General features: G+C 38.9%; 1 protein-coding gene across 3 annotated transcripts in view; it reads right to left on the bottom strand.

Annotated features, from left to right (window-relative positions):
- The window catches only part of FRS2 (fibroblast growth factor receptor substrate 2), a 62490-nt gene extending 46072 nt beyond the window's left edge, over positions 1 to 16418 (bottom strand). For 2 of the 3 annotated variants that reach the window (XR_004408119.2, XM_032999861.2), the window contains exon 1: positions 16298 to 16418. The gene's annotated coding sequence lies outside the window, so the exon portion shown is untranslated. The other variant, XM_042792800.1, reaches the window with a different exon arrangement.
- Positions 16419 to 16759: the final 341 nt, after the last annotated feature.

The raw sequence follows: 16759 nt of genomic DNA on the forward strand, positions 1-16759 counted from the left end.
TAGTATGTTTTAAAAACTTATTACACTACTTAACATTTCAAGTTCAAAGGATATCTTTGAAATGATAACTACATATTGTTTGAAAATATTTTGGCGCTGGCACAGAATCTGCAAAGAATAGCCCAAACTTTAACTTAATTATCCTTTTACAAGAATTGTGGTTTGAGAAAATACAACAGCTTCATAAACATAATAATCACTAAGCGTAATAGCCTTTGGCAATAATGTTCCAAAGCAAGTTTGGGTAATCCAAGATAAACCATGACTCCTATTCTTTCTCTCTGTACTTTTGCAGTTAATATAAAAAATTCAAAAGCAAATGAAAATGGTGTGTCTCAGACTGTACAAGCAAATAAAACACAAGCTTCTGTCAAAGCAACACATTACATCCAGCAGTAATTGAACTAGTCAACAACAGTATGTTACAGAAACTGCTATTCAGCAACAAAATCTACAAAAGCTATGTTATTTTCTAGAACAGAAATAGAAAGGAACTGAAGAACATTTAGACAGTTACAGAAGCAGTGTGAAATAATCACTATGCTAATTTTAGTGCACTTTAATCCCAGATACTCCATCCCATTTATTGCACTTTGTCTACACTGGAAGACACCCCAAAACAAAAGCACAGAAGCCGCTTAACACTGCCTAATAATATTGCAGATATTTTGAAAGTAATTTAGAACTAAGAAACATGGTAACTAGATACTGCTAAGACAGTAAAACACTAATTCAAATTCTGTATGTAATAGGTGATATTATGATAAATTAAATCAAGGACCCAAAATTCAAAATATTCCAAAAATCGAGATTCTTCCTAACTCATTTCTAGTCCCATTTTCTTTACCAGTTCCCATTCAATTCCCTGTGCTCATCCACTACTTTATCTTGCCCAGCTCCTACAACTTCTGTTTAACGACACCGAACTTTAGGCTGCTTCCCTATGTGAAACATCCCAGGTTTCCACAAGTCCAGTTCTACATCTGAATCTCTATAATAGCTGATCATTACAACACACTAATAATTTGCTTATTCTAAACATCCTGTGTGCTTTGATACTGTTGCACAACTTCAAGTAAATTATTTAATTCTGAATAATTCAAAGATTATTAACCTAACGTCCCTATCTTCCTTCATAAATTCTAACCCATTTATGTTGTCTATCTAAGTATGCAGATCAATTTCTGTAAATTACAAGAGGAGAAAATTGTTGGTTTTCATTTAGAAGTCAATACTGTTTAACAAGCATTCTGTAAAACAACTAGAGAAGCAAGAATATTATGCAAAGCACGTGTACTAATGTTACCTTCCTTGGGAAGGAGAGACAACTTTTAATTTACATGATTTCAGTCACCCTATATACATCTATAACATCGCAAGTGAAAGGGCAGAAAACTGTAGTGCGGAAGGGAAAACAAACAGTAGGAAGACTTTTAAATAATACATGATGGAGCCGTAACCAGATTATATTCATCCCTCACTTCTCCTGTGCCAGCCAACGAAACCCTGGGGTACGCTCCAAGGAGAGTTGCTGTCAAATTCTAAAACCTGCCTAGGGCTGCAGACTGATGCAAATTCTGCTTCAGTAGAGACAGTGACTTTTGCAGGCAGTCCTATCACACTAGCCTAGTTCAAGCAGGATCACCAGCATGTTACCTTTCCCTGTTCTAACAGCCCTACTCAGCGACAACGTGGATCAGTTAGCCCCAGTGGTATCATTTTTACATTATTCAACCCAAAAGGCATTAGTTCTTGGCTCCTGAGGTGATACATTTTATCTATTATATTTACTGAATGAGGGCCAAAGTAGATAGAACAAATTTGTATGGGTATGTTAATTTTAGCCATTTCTGTAACTCACTATGTACTGAAGCGATCACAGAGTTCTTTAATCTCTAGCACATCTAGGCTTCCTCACTGGCCATCAGATAGCCTAGGGAGCAAGAAGTAATCGTAAGATCCTCAGAACTCAGTCTGCTACTTGTGTGGTACTGTACATGACTCATTTGAGAGTCTCCCTAGAGAATCATCTATAGTTTAAACTTCTCAAAAGTGTCATTACATTTGCAAGTGTTTAAAATCTCTGCCAAGTCACTACTATAGACTTACGCCATCAACAGTCAATTATACCCTTAGATGAGGCACATCTAATAGCTTAGTAAAAAAAAAAAAGTACTGAAATAGATGTATAAATAACGCATGAAACCTGCATGAAAAATTGCAGGGCACCACATAACCCACTGGTACAATTCATTACATTAGACACAGGCCTAATGTGTGCCTATGAATGCACACACTTCATAGGGAAGCATTTACAGTTTTCTTGGAAATAAAATGAAGTTCTGGGAAGTAGCAACCACCATCACCAAAGAGCCAGTGGATAATTCACTGTCCTCACAAGGTGCCAGCCTCCCAGCAAAATCCCTGCCTCATTCAGGAGACAAACACTGAACCACTCAGGAACACTGTTAAATTGATGCAATTCACATCATGGCCTCTTAAAGCAAACAAACAAACAAAATATCCTGTAAGGCATATTGTAAACTGATTTACAGATAGTTTAATCATGGTATGTACAAGGTGACTGTGCAAAGCTAACTCTAGAAAAAAAATGCACTGCCTGCCCCAGGCTATGCTGTCACTATTTTTGAGTTAAAATAAAAAAACAAAACCTACTGACATCACATCTTAACTGTTAGCACTTATGTACACACAATTGTAAAGCAGCTGGGCAAAACTGTGCCAAACAACTTAAAAATATATTTAGAGGAAGTTGGAAGGAATGATCTACTTACTCCGTATCTGCACCAGCACAAAATTTGTAGTCTCAGTAATAATGAGTTTCTATAAAAGATTTTTTTTTTAAAAAAAGCAAAACTCCCCAGTCCCAAATTACACACCATTTAACAAAAAAAAAAAAAAAAAAAAAAAAAAAGCAGTGGAATTTTCTTCTCCGTCTCTCGGTTTGGAAAGAAAGTGTGATGGGATTTTAGCACAGAACAAAAGAAACTCGGTTTCTAAGATGTTTACCAAATTTATGTTCAGCAGTGGTTTTAACCTTACCAGTAGCATAAAAGCAATATATTCACAAATACAGACTTGAAACCCAAAGAAAGTTTAAATAAAGTTTGTTGTTAGGGTTAGCCTATGAGTAACTCAGCAAGTAGCTTTTAACATACAAAATTTAACATCAAACATTTTGGTGACAGTTTTAGTTATGTTTTATTCATAACTCTAGACTTGCACTTCCAAGATAACACCCCCCTATTCTTCCTAGTTTTGTATTATTTTCACATGTCCCTATGTAGTTAACAAAATTTCCTATAACTACCCACCTCAAAATATTCCATTCATTACAAAAGGTAATCAATGATGTGACTTCACTGAAGTTGCATCTGGTATTGGAATTAATTAATTCATAGAAAGCCTTTACAATGAATGTAAACCAAGATCTCCCTCAAATCACTAACAGTCAGTCCACAATATTTGCTGTTCAAATTAATATGTATAATACTTCTACTGTTCAGCACACACTGCTAGGCTTTATTATTCAATCATCTCAAACATTCTTCTGTGATATTTCCCTGTTTGTTCTGATGTCAATAATATAGAAGGCTTTCTGAAGCTACATTTAGTTGGTACATTCCTTGGCATAGTCCTGCTCCAGCACACTGGAGAAATAACGTTTCATACAGAACAAACCAAAAAACTACTTAAAAAACTCATTAATACAGTATTTCACTTATTGCTCTTTAGCTGACAAGGAAGTTTTATATATTTCATTATAAAGAATTTACATTCCTTTCAGCTCCTGGGTTGTGTCCAATTTTTGGCAATTTGAATACTAGCATTTCTACAGACTAATGATGGAGCAGAACATAAAGCTGAAAGCAGCCGAGTGATAGAAGAGAGCTGATGATTTTCCTTCTATAAAAGAATGAACACTTGATGTCCCTTCCCCTTCCCTTCCCTCCCCCCCGCCCCGTAATTTTAGCTGTTAATCAACAGTAAGAGCTACATTAACTTGAATAACTCCATTAAAAGAAAAAAAAACAAAACCCACACACATTTAGGTCACACATTTTTATGGGGGGCATTGGAAAGCAACATGAAAAAATACAATCTGCTTATTCTATACATTTTGACATCTGGACAGCAGGATTAGAAAACAGGTCTTACTTCAAACATGTTTATTTTCTTGAAAAACTTCTTTAACTGTATACAATCAAGCACTACAGCAGTTCATAAAAAACCTGTGTCAGACAATTTCAAATTACTTAGCTACTAAATTCATAGCATGTTGAAACAAATACTTTTTTGGTGCAAAAGCCTAAAACTACCTATTTCATGTACAATATGAAAACATATGCTTATGATGGAACACTTCATAAAAATCCATTGCACCATCCTGAATGGACTGCTCACTTTACAAGTCAGCACTAGAGCCAATTAATCTCATAGTACCACTGCAATCAGTCTTCTTATAATCATTGCAAGAACAGTCTGACGTATCACAAAACAACTGGCTAATATAATTCTACTCTTAGCATAAAGTACCTCCTGGTAATCAACATTTAATCATTTTAATAAGAACTTTCCCTAGGGTACACTACTTATTAGGTAACTTCAGTCTGTCCTCAAAGCCTCAGCTGAACAGGTTTCCTCCTCTTCAGACTTCTTGCTACTCCGAACGACAAAGAAATCATCCTTCCTAAAGAGAGCTTATAACCAGTAAATTCCAAACTGACTAGCATATGCTTAAATTGAACCTTATTCTTCCTACAGATCTCCCTAAATTTTGTCACTGCTAGTTCAATGAGAAGTCAAAACACTAAGAAAAATCTTACACGTATCAGGATCTAAAAGAGCTGCTCTAAATTGTGCTCCAACTTACTTATGAACAGATAAGAGCACAGGAAGCCATCAGAGGTAAGATGTGAACATAAAACTTCATTTAACAGCTTGCCAATTAATTCTTTACATGCTTGTACCTGGGAACCTTAACATTTCACAAATATTTAAATCTGGACACAAACATTCACAGCTTGACTTAGGCTGAGCCCAAGAGTAAATCAGAGGCACTTGTGTCCTTGGAAGGGTAGACAGGATAGGGAACAGGCTTCAGTATAAATAGGTGTTACTGATCTATTTTAACATCAGCAGTAAAGAAATCACAGAAGAATGCTAAACTGAAATGGTATTGGCACAATCAAACCTTCAGAAAAGTAGTTTTCTTTCAAATTTCACACTCCTGACACTGTTAAATTACTTCTTACTCTGATATGAAACTATTTTAAAACCATACCATTTAAAATTAGTAAATTACCGTACGTTTAACAAACAGAATTCTATATCACAGCTGACATAAGAAATACAAACTCTTAAAGAGAAGGAAACTTAAATTCAGCAGACATACATGAAGTTGTGCTCTGAGACCAGTTTATAGGGATTTAACACAGAACCCTGAAGCATGAAGAATTAAGTATTTATTAAGTAAACGTACTGACACTTACAGACTAAAGTAATTGTAAAAGAAAACACATTTGTGAAGGTCAGATGAGCCATGTTCGCTGTAGGCACAGAAAATCCAAGACAAATAACTTGAACTTTAGATTTTGAAGGGCACTTTGTTGCCCTTTACTAGTAGAAATATTTCAAGACCCTAAGTGGCCATAAGTATCTTAAAATAACAGCCATAATATACACTTAAGCCCAAAGAGTCTTACAGAAACTAGAAGCTTATCTAAGTTTCTGGTATATGTTGTACCTCTGAGACAAAAATTACATTGCTCTAGAACTAAAGACCCAGAGGACAGGCTGGAAATGTTCTCCCCACCCCTGTTACCAGAAAAAGTTCTGGAACTTGGGGAGGGAGGATGTAAGAAATGGATAAGAAAGGTTCACTCATCTACCTGTCTACCAAAAGAAGGAGGAGGAAGAAAGAAAAAAAAAAAAAAAAAAGAAAATTGTTTGTCTGAAGCCTATGTAGCACATTCTCCCTTTCCCTTCCTGTTACATTCTTTTCTAGTTCAACAATTTTCAGGAATGGAGCACTCTCTGGAGTTGAAGGACTGACCAACTGGCATGTATTACTCAGAATTTCTCTAAATATAGGCACAACAATGTTATTATAATAATGCTAAATAAATACCACAAAGTTTAAGTTTAGAGAATAATTTATTGGATAATATTGTATTTAATATTAGCTTGTTCGTTACTTTTTAAGATCTAAAATGTCTTAACCAAATGCCTTTTAAGAACTAAGATTAACATAATGGTATCTGTCCTAGCAAAACTGAAGTGCAGAGAAAGCTCTCAGAAACTGAATACCATTGCCTAAAACTTGCACAGTAAATGAAGAAAGAGACAGCTATCAGAAAGATAAGAAGGAGGGCATTCACATTCACACAGAGCATCCAAATATTTGCCAACTAAATCCTTTAAAGAACCTTAAAGTAGGGGCCAATTATTTAAGACTACCTCCAGTCTAGCTGCACAAATACTGTAGAGACTGATATGAAACATCCAGCTTGCTTTAGCATTAACATTTGTACTCCTGAGTGAATTAACACTAAAACTACAACTGCCCTAATCCTTTTACATTTATGGCAATACAGGTTGATGAGTAACATGTATGCTGCACTCTCAATTTCAAGTCATGAAAGTCTACTCAGTAGATTTTTAGAGAATGAAACAGTAAGGCAAGGGTCATGATCCAGAACAGATTCATGATGATTTAACTCTACTTTCCAAAAACATTCCTAAAACAGGTACAAGCTATATGATAAAATTTATTTAAACTATTATAAAATTGCTTTACTTTTTCACTGTGTGACCAGCCCAAAGCATTCAAACACACACACACACACAAACACACACACACACACACACACACACAAACACACACACACACACAAACACACACACACACACACACACACACACACACACACACACACAAACACACACACACAAACACACACACACAAACACACACACACACAACACACACACACAAACACACACACACAAACACACACACACAAACACACACACACAAACACACACACACAAACACACACACACAAACACACACACACAAACACACACACACAAACACACACACACAAACACACACACACACACACACACACACACACACACACACACAACACACACACACAAACACACACACACAAACACACACACACAAACACACACACACAAACACACACACACAAACACACACACACAAACACACACACACAAACACACACACACAAACACACACACACAAACACACACACACAAACACACACACACAAACACACACACACAAACACACACACACAAACACACACACACACACACACACACACACACACAACACACACACACAACACACACACAAACACACACACACAAACACACACACACAAACACACACACACAAACACACACATGCCACAAAAAAATCTTGTGACCAAGCTTCATGAAACACAAAATATTCAAGAGTCACTTGGCTTTCCTTACTAAAAAAAAAAAAAAGTATTACCAATGTTAATACTAGCTTTAGTTCTGCAATAAATCAAGTATAGGACATGGCACTTAATACCACTTTTATTGCCAGTTTAATTCAATTTGTGTATCATTTAAATAAAAGCTGCAGATTACATCTGATTTGCCTCACAAAAGAAACCTGTCAAGCGCAGAAAAAAATATTTACTAACTGAAATCATGTATGATAGTACAAGTCCACAAAATCTGACACTGTGCTCACACAACAGAGTTTAAAGCATGCCACCAGTGCTCTTCACTTACTAAAAAGTAAAAAGCATATTCAAAGTGAACCAGATTTGGAGGACATACAGCAACATACATTTCACAGGTCTCTGTAAGAAAAGATCCAAAGGTAACATGCATCCCTGTCAGCTTTGGTAGATAAAAACATAGTTCATCTGTATAAGCAGAGAGACAACAGAATACTCCAATACCCATGAAGAAAAGTCAGAGGTGCATTCATTTTCTCTTGTAGTAGCATTAATGTATATAGCATACAATTATACTCAAAAGTTACCAAAATCAAAGCGAGGAATATGACATGAAACATAAGACCCTGGGGGTGGGGGAATTATATATTTGAGCACCAAGAGTAGCAGGGAAAAAGAAGATTATGATGCAGAAATATGAGATGCAGGTCTTCAAATTCAAAGACAATGAGCTTTGGCTTGATGAGAAAAGCTAGCAGTCAGGCTACTGAAAAATCATTCCAGCTGTATTTTAAACAGATTGTAGAGATAGGAGTATCAGGGGAAGAGGGAGGAGGTACTTGAAGTACGCCAGATGACAGATGCAGGCCTAAACTTCATTTGTAAAGACAGAAAAAGAAAACGTGGTCTTGAAAATGTTGTTTGGACAAGGAAGAAGCACATGAATAATACATGACTGGATTCAAGGAGAAGAGGAAAAAAAAAAGAGGGTTACTCCCAAATAACTGCCCTGGGCAAGAGAGAATTATACTGCTGTCAGCAGCATCGAAAATGGCAAGCAAATGAGTTAAGTTTGAGAGAGATGATAATGAGCTCTGAGACATTCAAAATGCTTATGATAATAAGAAACACTGCAAGGAAATGCAGGACTGAATGAAGGCACGTAGAGCCAAGACAACAAAGAAATGCAGTAACCTAAATAAAGGAGATGGCATGCAAGATTTCTACAAATGCTGTACACCTCGGAATTAGTGGGAAGAGAGTACAAAAGAGGGAAGATGCTTGCAGCAAGCCGTACTGCAAATGCCAAAGAGGGACAAGGCTGTGACAGCCCCACAAGTTTCCCTATGTCGTATCTCCTCTTATTCCCACCAAGCTAAAAGTGGCTTAGCTATATGCTTTACAAAAAGCACAACTACACTTTGAAAATGTAAGTAAACTTCTTGATTGTATTACTGTACTGACAGATGTATAACAACAACTACTTTCAACTGCAATTACTGTGATTTAAAAGCAAGAGCATATTTTATTTAAACTAAAATATTTAATCTAATTACATGCTTCAATCAGTCTTTGAGTTACCAAAAAATACAGACAGCTAGAAAGAAAGGAGTATTACACCCTCTATGTCTAATGGTTGGCTGAAAAGTGTAAACTTGTTGAGTGACATCAAGGGGAAAAAAGTCCCCTTGTGTTTCAGTAAGATTTTTTTAAAAGAAAAACAACAACTGTGCTTTAAAGGAGTAATTCAAAGAGATATGTATTTTTATAAAACATAAATACAACAAACTCTAAGATGTCGGAAGAATCTTAACATACTTCCCTGAAGAAGTAGCCCTCCTTGTGTTTGCCTGGTATCTTAATTTGCCTTTGGTTTCAAAACTCTAGGCTTGCCAAGAGCTATTCCTTTCAAAACCTCAGGAATTCCATTACTAGTTTTAAGCTAAATTAAAGGAAAATAGAAGCATTCAACGCATGGCGAAAGTATGCACAAAGTGTTTGTTGATACTCATAAATAGACTGAAAAATTTAGACATGTCTGAAGGATAACTGCTGCACAGTCAGCTCTGTTTTACTCTGCTGTGCAGCTAAGCAAAAAGCTACTGCTGTTATTTCAGAAAAGCTGAGTGTAAGATACTTTGCCACCAAGATCGAACAAAGAACTACATCATTCATTTTTCACCTTAAGCTTATATATAAATCGAAGTTTGCATTTCTGATGGGGAAAAAAAAATAGTGGGAGTCTCCCCTTTAAAGCTACTGCTTCAGACTCTCCATTTTGGAAAAGATGTCACACCGTCCTAAGGCATGGCAAAACAAGTCAACTTTCCACCCTGTGAAACATCTTGCACATCATGAAATAAAGACACACCATCTCAGATATACATCTAATATTGTGCTGATGAACATCTTCCCAATGTTCACATAATGGGTCCCTTCCAACTCACAATATTCTATGATTCCACACAAGCAGTATTACTACAAACACTTTTACTGACTAAATTATGGTAAGAATGAAGTGTCCTCACCTGCATATTGTGCCAGGTGTCATACTAACACACAAGATGATAGTATCTCTGTGCAAAGCATTTAGGAAAAATTGCTTGAAAGACAAATGCTTCATTTGTGTCAAGATGAGTAATCCCAGAAGATAAGAACTACCATGCAGTTTAAGTTCTTCGGCAGCAGCCACAAGAAAACGGTGGAAATATCAACACACCAGTTTAAACTGCAGCTCCAGTGAGAGATCAAAGTTCTGTATCTTCCACTAGAAACACAGGAATCCAGGTACCGGCATACGGGATAGAGAGTCTATTTTACCCTTGAAAAGGCAGGAAATTAAAGCAACTTTTCACCATTGACTCAGCACACAGTAACGGATCAGTGGTTTACAGTAACCGTCACCACTGTATGAATGACAGCAGTAACATCTCAACCCTGCCAGGACCAAAATCACTACGAAGAAAAGCCAAGGGAAAGAAGTCAGTTCTTCCGACTAAAAACACAGTGCGCCCCAGTCTCCCCTGAGTTTGGAGTACAGTCCAGGAAAACTATCACTGTCTCAGATATGCCAACTGCCCTATAGTTGTCAGCTTTTATTACAAGCATAGACAATTCATACAGTATTTCTAACAGACACATTTAGAAGAAAAAGCTGAATAGCAAGAAATACCTGAATACCATCACCATAAGATATATGTTTATCGTAAATAAAGGAAAAGAAAAAATGATAAGCTAAAACCTACATTTGGGATCTGTTTTAAAAATCTCAGTTCAAAAACATACCAACCCAGAGGTGCTTCTACCAACAGCCAATACTGAACATGAACATTTACATCAGAAAAAAAAAAAAAAAAATCTGTGAGAAGTGGCAGATTAGTAACTGTGGCAGATTCTGGAAGCTGAAGTAAATAAAGGTAGCCATCCAGCAGGGGCAGCTATGATAGCAACTGCATGCAACACAATTTTACACATGCAGTAATTCAGAGGGACACATTGCCTAACAAAGACATTAGTACTACTTCATCAACTGAGATTCAGGCAAAAATCTTAGGGATTATCCTGGACCACCTGAGAAATCATTGACAGATTAAGTACAGTTTATGTAATGAGAAGCTTCTCATTTCATTACCCCACATACAGATGTGAAAGCATTTTAGAAGAACAAATAAGACGTGATATTAAAGTACTCTAAGACAAGAGAAGGAAACACTTAGTAATCACAATGCCATTTCCACTAATTAGAAAAGAATGCATATAGTCAGTCCCAAACATGCAATAATCATGAAATTTTATTGTATAAACATCAGAAATAAGTTATTAGCTCTTTTTACTAAAGCCAAAGGATAATTATTGCTGTTGTCATTTCAAGCTTGAAGGAAAGACTGAAATTGTGGAGAATCACATGGCTCCAGAAAGATGGGCCTCAATAATGAGTGAAACAAATTGATTGTCATGATTTTTGCCCCCCTGCCAGTAGCAGTGAAGAGGAGACGCTGAAGAGTACACTATACTTGGAGGATGCATGACATGTACGCACTCATCTTTATATGCATACATACTTACATGAGAAAACACTGCACACTAGCTCATCACCAGTTCAAGTTCAAAAAGAACGTTCACATTTAACACCGATTACACAGAAGGACCAACAAAAAAAGATGATGCTCAAGAGTGGAAAATTCAAAGTCTGTTCTATTAGAACTACTGCTGTACAACTTGAGCACAATTAAAATATCATATGCATATGCTGCATGAAATTACGCATCTCTGAACAGCAGTTTTCAGCCAAGAGCTCCTCAAATAGCTCTGATAAAAAACTGTTATTCAGTAGCTGACAAAAATAAAATGCACTGAATTTGTTTCAGAAAACACCACTGAAAGGGTGTAAATAGGTCCTATCTTCCAGCAAGAGCTACTGCCTGGAGTTACTCATCCCCACCCAGCAAAGAGAGGTTACCACCCATACAGACTTGCAACAGAGTGAATCCTGTAAGAGCACACTAATCCACTTTAGGAAAAATTAATTAAGGTAACTGACCAATGAAGGCAGACTGAGCTAATACTGGCCATTTAGCTGCTGATTATGCCTAAAGCACCTAACACTGCATACAGCTGCTTTGGTGGAATCTACAGCAGAGCAGTAGAGACAAATGGCTGGGGGACACTACAGTTTTCACAGATGTTTGCCAAAAATAATAATTAAAAAAATAATAATAATTGAAAAAAAAAATGTCTATCCATATCCTGAAACATTAAGTACAACTTCTGTGATAGCCTGAAAGCCTTAAGACAGATTTTGAAAACCACTAACCATTAAAGAGTTACTCAAGAAGAAAAGACACACACTGCCTCCTAGGAAACTGTCTTAAGTTACAATACATGTCTTAGGTCAGCCTCATAATTTCAATAGGTTTGTTGATTTGGGTTTTTTTTTGTTTTGGGTTTTTGTTTTGTTTGTGGGTTTGTTTGTTGGTTTGTTGTTTTTTGTTGTTTTTTTTTTTTTAATCTACTTATTACTGCAAAATACCTTGCAGTTTTCTTAGTGGACACTCTGATCACTATCTTCTCTGATTTTAGTCTTTACATTTAAAAACTCAATATACATGCTAAACAAATTCATTGTTTCAAGAATTCGATGGATGAATGGTCATTATAAACAGGAGCATATTTTTCCCATTAAGTAACGCTAAATGAAACAATAGGTACCAAATAAAAATAGTAAAAAAAAATTAGTTACTACACATAATCCCTTCAAAGTACTTAATGAAATCAGAGACACACTGACATGGATTAAGGGGTCTTAGATGTAAAATATGCCCATGAACCATAATTTAACAATGTCTTCAAACCCTCAGTGGCGTATGAGCTTAACCTCACTGAATTAGGCCAGTATCAAATACACTTTAAACTGGCATAATGTGTCACTGTCACCAAAAGAAACAGACACACCCTGCTCCCCTTACTGCTTGCTTCCACCCCCATCTTTGAGCCAGCACAAATGTTTGTGCAGCAAACTGATCCAGCTTAAACCTAACCCTCCCCTCCCTGCCCCTCCCCCAAGTTAGTTCAAACCTCAACCCAGTTCACCACATAACCATACAAGTATTTGCCTGCACAAAGGAGGAAGCAGCAGAGCAGGGTGGAAGCAAACAGGACCATGTTTTTCAATGGTGGAGCTGGTCCATGCCAGCTGTACTCCTATGCAAAGCAGTAGGGTGCAGGCTGGAGTCCCGTGACATCAGTCTCACATTCAGGTCAATGCAGTGCCACTCTTCCTCTCTGCAATCCCACCTCTTCGCTCACACCGCCACAGACAGGTATGCAACTGCAGGCCAAGTCGGTTCGGGGCACTGAGTCAAAAAAAAAGTTGCTAGTTTTCAGCCAGCTCAGCTTCCTGAACCAACTCCCAGTGCAATCCTCACCAGCACAAGGAAGAAAGAGGAGGAAGGAGGCCGGGGAGGCAGAAGGTCCAATTTTGATCAGCTTGTGATGCTGTGGAAACACACTCATACACCTCCACATTTTAAATTTAAACTTGCCAGTGCAGCTGAACATGATTATTTTAATTAATTTGTTTCTAAGATTAAACCTTGTCCCAGTTTTTTTTCAGAAACCTAAGCACCCATAGTCTACTTGGGCACAAGCTGCAGAAAGTGAGGCCAGTTCACTGCATTAACTAATTTAACCCTTCGTGTTTAAACAAAATGAAGACAGAGCATTAGTTACTCTAACTTAATGATACTTTCACCAGATATTCTTTTAAATATCACTGATTAAATCACTTCAGATATTTGCATAGGAAGAGCATGCACATAACAAAACCAATGCAGTAACGTTAAGTATTAACTTAACTGTAGTTTAGTATTTACAAGGAATTTAAACAGCGGTTCAGGTGGCCTTACAAACTTCTCTGCTCAGTAGTAAATTTCATTTGCTATTCAAAAAGTAGTTTTGCTTAAGCTGCAAGACCTAGTGGTCACAGAAGTGAATGAAATTAATTTCAGTGAGTTCAGATTCAGACCTCTAATAAACAAGGATACAGTTACTTTCAAGCTAATTTTTTTAACAGTAAAGTATCCCAAGTAGGAGTACAGACAGACTGCTAGCAATAATCTTTCTAACTTCCAAACCATTGAATTTATTACTGGATCATTAGATTTAGCAGGGAATTATTTCCATGACAAGTAAATATATTTATGTTCACCCAGTTAACAAAGAAAAATAATCATGCCAATTCAAAAGACAAAACATGTCAACATTACAGTTCTTGAACTGTATAACTGAAGTGCAAAATCAGATTCATGTACCCACAGTCTTCCCAAGGGCCAGATATATTTTTCCAGTTTATGAAACTCTCTCTTTTCTTGCAAATATAAATTTTTCCACAAACTACCACCTGCCCATTGCAACAATTTAAGACAATCTTTCTTCTCTTTAACAGAAACTTCTTGTATGATGAAAAAGCATTCCAAACTACTCTGTAAGAATTATACAGAAATGAGACCAGTTTATTTTGACTACAACTCACCACCAACAATTAAGACAAGACACTGAACTGGAAAGTAAGCAAAACCCTGAAAACCCATTTAACCAGATATACATATGACTGGTGGTGTGTTGTTTCAACAAGAATTTTCAAAGCATTCTTGACACAGAGACGAATAAGCTCAGGGAATCTCAGTTTCAAATAATGTTCTCAATTTTGGAATGGAGTTAACAGTTTTTGGACCTGAACTGGTAATTTACACTGGTACAGGTTTCTTTTTAAGCAGGCATAGACAGGTGTGCTTTTCAAATGCACTTGCTAACTGAGGAAAACAGATAACGAACTTCCCTTGTAGTTCTGCTAAGTTTAACCAGAAAACGGGATGCTTATTAGATCTGAACTCACGCGTAATACCAAATCACTTTTAACACAGCAATAAATCTTTTAAAAAGCCAGTTTTTCATTCCCCTAACTACAAATATGTTGTAGAGCTAGCAGAGCAAATTTAATGTCAGATTCATAATACAGAATTACTGCTAACATTAACACCATTAAAGAAAGATTAAAAAATACTTATTTGCAAAACTTTTTTGCTCATTACAGTAAATGTCATTTTGCCACTAGCACTTTAAGTAAAAAAAAGCTAGAAAAGACTCAAAGACTATTCAAAAAAGTCACAAATAACTCAATAATGAGTTATTAATAATTTAAAATATATTACTATAAAACCACAGTTGGCTACTTTTTCACCACTTACTAAAATCAACCCTGATTTCTACCGCTTGCATTCATTGCCATAACAATACTATTTTCAACCCACAGTCCAACAACATTTCTAGTGATTTCTACTCATGATTATCACATCTCATGCATTAACATCGATCAAGACACAATGACCAGGAAGATAAGAAAAAATGCTTTCATTTTCCAGAAAATCAAGTTTAGAGGGAGAACCAAGTCAAACGAGTACCAACACACCTTCTGACCTTTGCAACTGTTCAGATCTATTCTTGCTACATTCGCATCTTGGGATATGTCAGAGGAGGGGAATTTTAAAATGACAGGCAAGCAAGCTAGGTATCACTTCCACTCATCCGTGCAGGATCACTCTGAGAAGACCAGAGGGCACCCTTCCCCTCGGGAGGCTCTGGCTGATGACCCTAAGGCGCTGACCCGACAGAGCTCTTAATTAGTCACAGGGCTCGCACCGCGGAAGCCCCTGGACTTGCTCGGAGACGCAGGGCAGAAACTGCACTTGTCTTGCGAGGCATGTGACAGAAGCAGCTGACTCAGAGGAAGGTGCAAGCGCTTGACAGGTCCCACAAGATGAGAGGGAGCCACCAGACGCGCCAAGCGCCGGGCGGGCGGGCGGGCAGCCGGGATCCCCACCCCGCGCCAGACCTGCCTTCGGCACACCAACCGCCAGCACAACTTTAACGGCTCGGCTTTTGTTTTTAAACTCACGCTCCACTCAGCCACCCCCACTCCCTCCCGCCCGCCTCAGCCCCACAGCAAAGCGGTGATCCCCCCACTCACCCGCACCCACCCCCTTCCCCGCCCACAAACAACCCCCTGGCCCGCAGCCCCCACAGCGAGCCCCCGCACCCCAGGACGGGGAAGGAGGGCAGGTCCTACCGCAGGGCACGGCCCGGTCCGCGTTCCCACGGGAGGAGGCGAGACACGGGGCTGCTCCCGCCCACGGGCGAGCCCGGGCCCCGGGAGCCTCCGCTGCCGCCCCCTTCCTCCCAGCGGAGCCTGCCGGGCACCCCGCGAGAAGTGAGCCGGGGGTGGTGGTGGTGGGGAAACGAGCAGCACCCACCTCCGCCATGAGCCCCGCGCCGCCGCCGAGCCGCCTGTGAGGGGCGAGACGGGCGGCCCCGCGTCGCGCCGCGGGTAACGGCTGCGCCTCCCGTCAGCGGCAGCGACAGGGCCGCGCTCTGGGCCGGACCCTGCCCGCGACAACTTCCGGGCCGCGGCGCGAGCGCCTTCCGGGGGCAACGGCCAGGGGGCGGGGGCTGAAGGGCGGCGGTGGGGGAGCGCGCGCGCGCGGTGAGGGGAAACCGTTGGAGGCCGTGGCGGTCCCGGTCCCGGTCCCGGGTGTCTGTGTCCGTGTCCCGTGTCTGTGTCCCTTGTCCCGCCCGGCTGGGGAGCTGGCAGGACTTTTCCCGGGAAGCGGCAGGCAGCGGGGAGCGCGCCTCAGAGCGATGGAGGGGCCAGCTGTGAGGGAGAGGCGGCCCCGAAGCGGGTCGTACTGGTTTCTCAGGTAAAAAAAAAAAAACAA

Source organism: Tyto alba, unplaced genomic scaffold, assembly GCF_018691265.1.
Source record: "Tyto alba isolate M040663 unplaced genomic scaffold, T.alba_DEE_v4.0 Super-Scaffold_2, whole genome shotgun sequence".
Lineage (NCBI taxonomy): Eukaryota > Metazoa > Chordata > Aves > Strigiformes > Tytonidae > Tyto > Tyto alba.